Raw genomic sequence first — 8,063 nt, 5'->3', positions numbered from 1 at the left:
AAAAAAAAAAAAAAAAGAAAAAAGAAAAAGAAACCCCAATCCAGCTGTAAACTGCTATAATATATATGAAACATAAATTAGTACATGGAATGTTTGGAAGTAAATGGATTAAATAAGATATTCTAGGCAAATTTACTAAACAAAAGGAAACTGATGGGTTGATAATGGCAGAGGTCATAGAATTTAACATGATATGATAAAGGAAATATTTCACCAAGAGAATATGACAATCATAACCTGCATTCATCGCAACCTTGCCTCCTCTTGGCCAAGGAAACCCCAGAGAAACCTGAAAAAGAGAGTTCTCTTGGCCATGACAGGAAGGAGGGTTTAGGCATCACTGTCTGACATTAATGTTAAAATAAAGATAAGACACACAGACAGACTCTGTGGCAATAAGATACCAAATTATAAATAAGACCTAAGGCCGTGGTAAGCAAGGGTTATGTCATGTCCTACAAATCATAAGATCTTGTTAAACAGGTAATTTTTTTTATTGACCCAGTATAATATGGCTTAATTTCCAACCTGACTCTAGTATGTCATCACCTGACAGATAGTAGCCCTCTTTGTCTTAAGCATTCCTTTCTTCTGTCTTCAAGTCTTTAGATAAAGCTTAATTTTTTCAATCACTTACCAACTGAAGAATCCCTAAAACCCACCTCTGACTTGTAAGCCTCTACTTAGAGATATTTCAGCTTCTCAAACCAATGTATGCCTTCCGTGTATTGATTGATGACTTTATCTACTATTCCTGTCTCCCTGAAGTGTATAATATCAAACTATAACCTACACCTTGGCTCATTTTCTTGGACTTCTAGAGACTACGTATCCCCAAGCCATAGTCATTTATACTGGCTTAGAATAAATCTTTTAAAAATATTTTACAGAGTTTGATCTTTCTGTTAACAAAATGGATTGTTCTAAAGATATTGTTAGCCTTGGCAACAAACCAAGACCCTCTCTCTACAAAACAAATTTTTAAAAAAATTTCCCAGGCATGGTGGCAAGTGCCTAAAGTGCTAGTTAAAAGAGTGGAAAGATACTGTATAACTTCCAAAGAGGAGCCAACTGTTTAGCAGAGGAAAATAAATAGAATATAGGTAATCCCACAAGTCTAGTAGTGGGCAGGAAAAAAGGAAGCAGGGATAAGCCACGGTTAGTAGAAACTTAAAAAAAGATATGAGTAAATGCCCCTTAAAAGCACAGACTCAGAAATATATTTTTAAAAATTCCCCCCCTTTTTTTATAAGGCTGAGAAGGAAATATACTTAAGTTCGGGGGTTCGAGGTTATAGTGGATTGTGACCACACCACTGCTCTCTAGCCTGAACAGCAGATAAAATTCCCTCTTCAAATATAAATAAAGAGACTGTTGCATTCTTAAAATAGACATAGCTTCTTTTTTTTTTTTTAAGCAGAGTTGGAATAAAAATTGGCCTGGAACATGGCCCCAAAAGGATGTCTCAAAATTCTAAAAGGCTGGAAATCAATAATGAAAGTATGTTCTCCAAAATCATCTATTTGGAAAATAAAGCAAATCTATATGATTCCAAGTTAAAAGGAAAAAATTACAATAGAAATTTCAAAACATTCAAATGATGTTAGCTAATCATAAAGGAAGATAAAACTATTTCATTGCCAGGTGTGGTGACTCAAGCCTGTAATATCAGCAGTTTGGGAGATTGAGGTGAGAGGATCACTTGAGGCCAGGAGTCTGAGAACAGCCTGGGTAATGCAGCAAGACCCTGTCTTGACAAAATATAAACGAAAATCTAAAAAATTAGCTGGATGTGATTGTGCGCAACTGTAGTCTCAGCTACTAGAGAGGCTAAGGCAGGAAGATCGCATGATCCCAGGAGGTCAAAGTGCAGTGAGCTATTATTGTATCAATGCATTCCAGCCTCGGCAAAAGAGAAAGACCTCATCTCTTAAGAAAAAAAAATACTATTTCATTGTACATGGTTATTTTATGAGCCTAGCGCTATCCTGAGTTTTAGTTTGTTCTGAGTCTTGGTGTCTCCTCATGTGGCCAGACCCTCCAGCCAGGCTGTTCTGTTCTCCAGCCTCTCCATACACTAAGGAAGCTCTGGGGATTGTTTCCTCTGCAGGTCCTACCATCATTTGTCTCACTCAGCAGATGATCATGCTGTGTGCGCCCAGATTTTTGTTCAGCAACCTACTCCAGAAACCTGGGAGTCTCTGGAGTTCTTTTTCCTCACTCTCCCACCAACCCTCTGGTCGTCTGCTTTACAGATTTTAGCTCCCTGAACCTTCCCTAACCCCAACCTCAGTCTTGCCTACTCAGCCAGTATTGTGTGGGATCCCTGCCCTGCACACTAAGTCAGGAAATTGCCTCTAGACAGAAAGCCAGGGAAGCTATTCTCAGAGACCACAGCCTTGCACAGCTGTTGTGCAGTGCCTGAGAATAGTTTCATATATTTTTGTCCAGTTTTTAGTTATTTCCAACAGAAAGACTGGACTTGTCTCAGTTACTCCCTCATAGCCAAAAGCAGAAGTGAGAACCATATAATTTTTAGCACTGTCTCCCTATTCACTATGTGAATGTGAAAAGGCCCCTCTTGTGATCTGTATTATTCAGGGTTCTCCAGAGGAACTTAATCTTGAGATCCATGATCAGCCATCTGCAAACTGAACAACGAGGAAAGCTAGTGGTGTCATGTGAGGACCAGAGAGTCAGAGGGCTAATAATGAAGATTCTAGCCCAGGTCTTAAGATCTGAGAATCTGGAATACTGAGAACAGAAAATCAATGTCCTACTTCAAGCAGTCAGGCAGAGTGTGAATTCAACTTTCTTTCTCATTTTAATTCTATTGAGGTCCTCAATGGATTGGAGGATGCCCACCCACATTGAGAAGAGCCATCTGCTTTACTCCATCTTCCAGTCCAAATGCTAATCTCTTTAGAATAAACACTAACAGAAACACTCAGAAATCATGTTTAACCAGCTTCCATAGTCCATTCAAGTTGACACATGAAATTAACCAACTTGGTTTCCAAACACATCTTCTTAGACCATGACTAATCTCTCCGTATAAAAATAATGAGGCCATAATTCCACCTAACATGATACAACTATACTTCGTCCAACCAAAACACACTAACCCTTTCCTCAGAAAATAAAGTCCATTCAGGTAAGTTTGAATGCCTCTTCCCCAAATTTCTCTATCGCCAGTCTTCCAATCATATTGCTTTCAATCCCTGACCATCCAGTCAAACTGTTGACTATGCCACTTGTCCTTCTAAGTAAAATGAATAACCAGGCTTGCTGCTCAAAGTCCTGCCCATGGAGAGGATTTCCCTTCACCACTGTCCTTTAGGGATGTCTTAGATAGGGCCTACAGAACTGCAGCTCTTCACTTTCGGGTGGTGCCTGCATATTAGGCAGGACAATTTGTAAACAAGGTGGTTTTCTGCCAACTGAATTTAAGAAACTCCTCATGAGGCAATAGGTGGAGGCTGGGAAAGAGATGGTGGGGTAGCAGAAGTGAGGACCATGAGGATTTGTGCCACTTCTTCATGAAACATATTTGTGCCTTCAGAAACTGCCCAGGCTAATGTATGTGCCACCTCCATTTGATGATGCAGTCCTGGTGTACACACCCAACTTTGTGGCTTGGTAGATCAGATAACACCCAGTTCATGATAGGAAGCTGAATGGTAACTTGATGGCCAAAGTTAAGTATTTGAAGAATAGTGATCTGCAGAGAATGGCAGGCCGTTGCTCCAAAATCCTGAGGGTCTGCACTGCAATTCACCTATAGAGTCTTGCCATAGGTCACTGAACAGCATCATTAACTGACACCACTACTTCAAGAAGCAGTGGATCCACTGGATCACATGGCCCATGTGGCAGAGCAGCTTGCACCACAGCCTAACGTGCTGTAGAGCATTTTCCTGTTGTAATGCCCACTGAAAACTGGAAGATTTTTTTTAGTCACTTCATAAATGAATCAGATAAACACATCCAAATGAAAATTTGTTGCCTCCAAAATCCAGAGATCCACTAGTCATTATGCCTTTGAGATAATTCCACTTTTTCTCCAACAACAAATGGAGATAAAGGTCTCCTTTTAAGAGCCCACATAGAAATCTTCTGGGTATTCATATGGTGCTTGAGGTACGAATTCAAATTCCTGAGCTCATCCTTTTCTTTCATTACTTTATCCAACAACATTAGAGGCAGCTGAGCAGTGTTATTACATTGCTTGGTTAGGAGCTATTTTGCATATTTCTGTTACCAGTTCACATAATGAACTATCAGTGCTCACTTTACTACTACAAAATAGAGTGAGTCAGTAGCATCTTTAAATATAATCAGATCAGAAAGGCAATTGCAGAAACCTCAGAATCAGTTTAGAAAATCCATCCTTAAAATTCTGTTCTTTTAGAACCACTTTTGATATCAAAGTTGCATTAGTAATCCTTCTCTAGAAAAATACAAACTATATGTCTATATGTAATTATTATGATGATGAAGTATTTATTGGAATATGATTACAGAGACTTCAGTCTGTAAGTTGGTGACACAGAAAGGTCAATATTCAAGTTTGAAGGCCTGAGAGGTAGAGAGGCAATGGTATAAATTCCAGTCTGAGTCTGAAGTTCTGAGAACCAGGGGTGCTGAAGACAGAAGTTCAATGTGCCAGCTCAGGTAGTCAGGCAGAGAATCCAATCTGCCTTCACCTTTTCATTCCATTCAGGCCCTCGATGGATTGGATGATGTCCACCCGCACTGGGGAGAGACATCTTCTTTACTCTACCCACCAATTCAAATGCTAATTTTATTCAGAAACACCCTCACAGATACACCCAGAAATAATGTTTACCTAGATATATAGGTATCTCATGACCCAATCAAGTTGACACATAAAATTAACCATAGCACGATAATTTTCTTTATCTTTCTTTCTTGTTTTTCCCCCATGATTTCAAGACAACTTGAAATTTGATTTCTAATTAAACTCTTGTTAAACTATAAGCTCAGATGACTAAAATATTTGTAATGAAAAAAACTAAACAAACTGAAAATAAGAGACAATGTCATTCAACTCATTTAAGATTACCATGAAGTGTGCCAACATTCACATAACCCCAAAGACCCTACTTCTATCACTACAAAGCAAAAAGAAATTCTGGAAGACCGAAGCACTGGGTGGCCCTGTAACTCCTTTATCCCTCATACATAATTTCTCACCCTTTCCCCAAAAGTTACATGTGGCAAATTTGAATTGATACTTGCAAGTGATAATCTTCTCCATTGATTGTGCTCACAATTATCTTTCCTTTTAATTTTCATCTAGATAGCAACAATAAAGCTTACGTGGTCATAATACTACCTCAACCAAGTCACCACAATTTACATAGCTGAGTTCCTGTGTGCCTCAGTCTTTTAGTTGTTACTATTCAACTCTTCCATTGGGGACATGTACAGTTTGGCTTTACCCATGCTGGGGAAGTGATGTATAAACGGAATATAAGTGGCCTAGAAACCCTTGTCATGGGCCACTAGATGCTATTCTACTATCACCAAGTTGCTGCACAAATGCAGGTTTTCTCATGGGTCCTCCATAACTCCTTCACCATAACTCCCCTTCACCTCTTTCAATTAGCCCTACTTACTCCCATAGCCACTGAAGGATAAAACATTTCATTATAAGAAAACTCCTGGGAAACTCCTTTCCCTCCCCTCTGATTTCTATTGAATAAATGAATGGAAATTCATTATTCAATGAATAATGGAGGATCCTTCCTTTGCTGCTGCCTAACATATAACACAGCTGATCAGTTAGCATAAATGTGCTAACAGTTCCCCTTCCAGATATATCAGGCCTTTCTTCCTGGAGATTTATTACATGGTCAGTATATTAGATAAGAAAATGCTTGTGCTGATGAAGGAGAATGTGTCCTTAGTCCTCTGGCTAAATCTTAACCATAAGCTATTGAAACCATCGCTATAAACTTTATTAAGTTTTAACTTCCTTATTTAAGGTGTATAAACTTCCCTGAACATTATCCAGGAAAGAAAGGAGGGGGGAGAAGCTAAAATAAATCCAGCTTGCAGCAAAATCAGCATGAGGTCAGTCTGCTCTCTGACCTGCTTCCTCATAGCTGTTTGGCTCTAATTGCCTCAAAATCACATAGATCCTGTTAAAAGTTCCCCTTTTATAGGATATTGATAACAACTTGAACATTATAGAATGTAAGTTTTTCATTTGAGATATTCTTTCAGGTTCTGGATACCAGTGAAACTACTGATGTCATTGGTCTGAAGGACCCCATGAGAAGCTGACTCACTAAAAATGCAGTTACTACATCCTACTGATTTCACACCCCTTACACCAAACCATCAATGACCCCAATTTTCCATCCTTTCACCTCCTAGAATTCCTTTAGAAGCCCCAGCCCAGAATTCTTCAAGGCGATAGATTTAAGGGTCTCCTCCTATCTCCTCACTCAGTGCCCTAAGATCATTAAGCTCTTTCTCTGCTGCAAACCCTGCTGTCTCTGTGTAATTGATCTGTTATCGCTCAGTGGACATACAGAATCTTTTGGTTCTATATCACTATTCTCATTCCTGAGTTTCATGAAAATCATTTGAAGTAAGCAATAAGCATAAGCATAATTGTACCACTGAAAAAGTAAAGACAGAAACTAAATGCTTGAGATATTTTTGGTTGAGTTTATGATGGCTTATAAGATAAGCCCAAACTCGGTACCAGGGAAGATTTTCTGTTTTGCTTGCATATATTATATTTTATTTAGTTGGATAAGTAGCATTTTGTGTTTAGGTTGAAGGTATTTAAATACCAATAATTGTTATTTGTTGAATTTTAAGAAATTATCTGGACTGGGCACAGTGGCTCACACTTGCAATTCTAGCCCTTTGGGAGGTTGAGGTGGGAGGATCACTTGAGGTCAGGAATTCAAGACCAGCCTGGGCAACAGAGTGAGATCCCATCTCTACCAATTTTTTTTCAATAATAAATATAAAATAAGAAATTATCTGAAATAATTTTCTTGCATTTTTAACTAAAAGATTCAAGTTGAACATACTACACTCTATGCCCTCATGTTATTTTTAATTTTCATGAGAAGATCAAAACAATATGCAGCCTATATTTATCCAATTTTCATGGCATAACATGGAAAAAGAGATTATGCAGAGAGAATATTTTAAAATATAATAGCTACCAAGATTTTTAAAAAGACAATAAATTACTTATTTATGAAAATGGCAAATAGAATCTTCTAAACTATACAGTTTTTATGTTATAAGATTCCCAAAGAAACTCCATAATAACATTTTCAAATGTTTCCATAAGAAGGAAAGTTTATGAAACGTGTTTAAATATTTATGGAATGTTAAAAATGAAGCATTAATTGGCAAACAACTTAATTAAAATGCTTTCTCAAGTAATTAGCAACAAATACTTCCCTATCTGTTTTGCATGCCATTTGTCTTGTTGTGTTTGTTAAGCCTGCCTGTCAGTCAAACTTTGCTTCAGGTAATTTTTTAGCTCTGTGGGGAAAATCTTCAAAAATTACATCTGAATTTAAAATATTTTGATTATCATTTTTATCTAACAAATTCTCGTTTTCACTTCATCTTCTATACGTCCCAGTAAACCACCACCTTGGGAATTTAGGGCCTGAAGATGAAATTTTGCATCAAGGCATTGCTGAGTTTCCACAAACACTCTCCAGAGAACAAACTGAATCAATCTAGAATCAACAAACAGTGCAGTTAATTAATGAGAACACCATAAGGGAGCTTTTTTAAACAATGTTGACGGCTGCTGCCTCAGGACCAATAGCACTAGAAGTTATTGCTGGTTTGAAAGAAGTGACTCTTAGGGTTCCCCTGAGGCACCTTTTGCTTACATTAGCTGTTTACCACAACTTTTCCTTTTATTTGCACCCTAGGGTAAGTACACTTATTTCCTAAATTACTTTTTAAGTGATGCTTATTTCTGCCAGTAGCCTGAGGTACCGAGTGAAGGTACCACAGAGTAAACAAAAACAGAAACCAAGTCTGAAAGA

Source organism: Cebus imitator, unplaced genomic scaffold (assembly GCF_001604975.1).
Source record: "Cebus imitator isolate Cc_AM_T3 unplaced genomic scaffold, Cebus_imitator-1.0 Scaffold198, whole genome shotgun sequence".
Taxonomy (NCBI): domain Eukaryota; kingdom Metazoa; phylum Chordata; class Mammalia; order Primates; family Cebidae; genus Cebus; species Cebus imitator.
Note: the sequence above shows the minus strand (reverse complement) of the source record.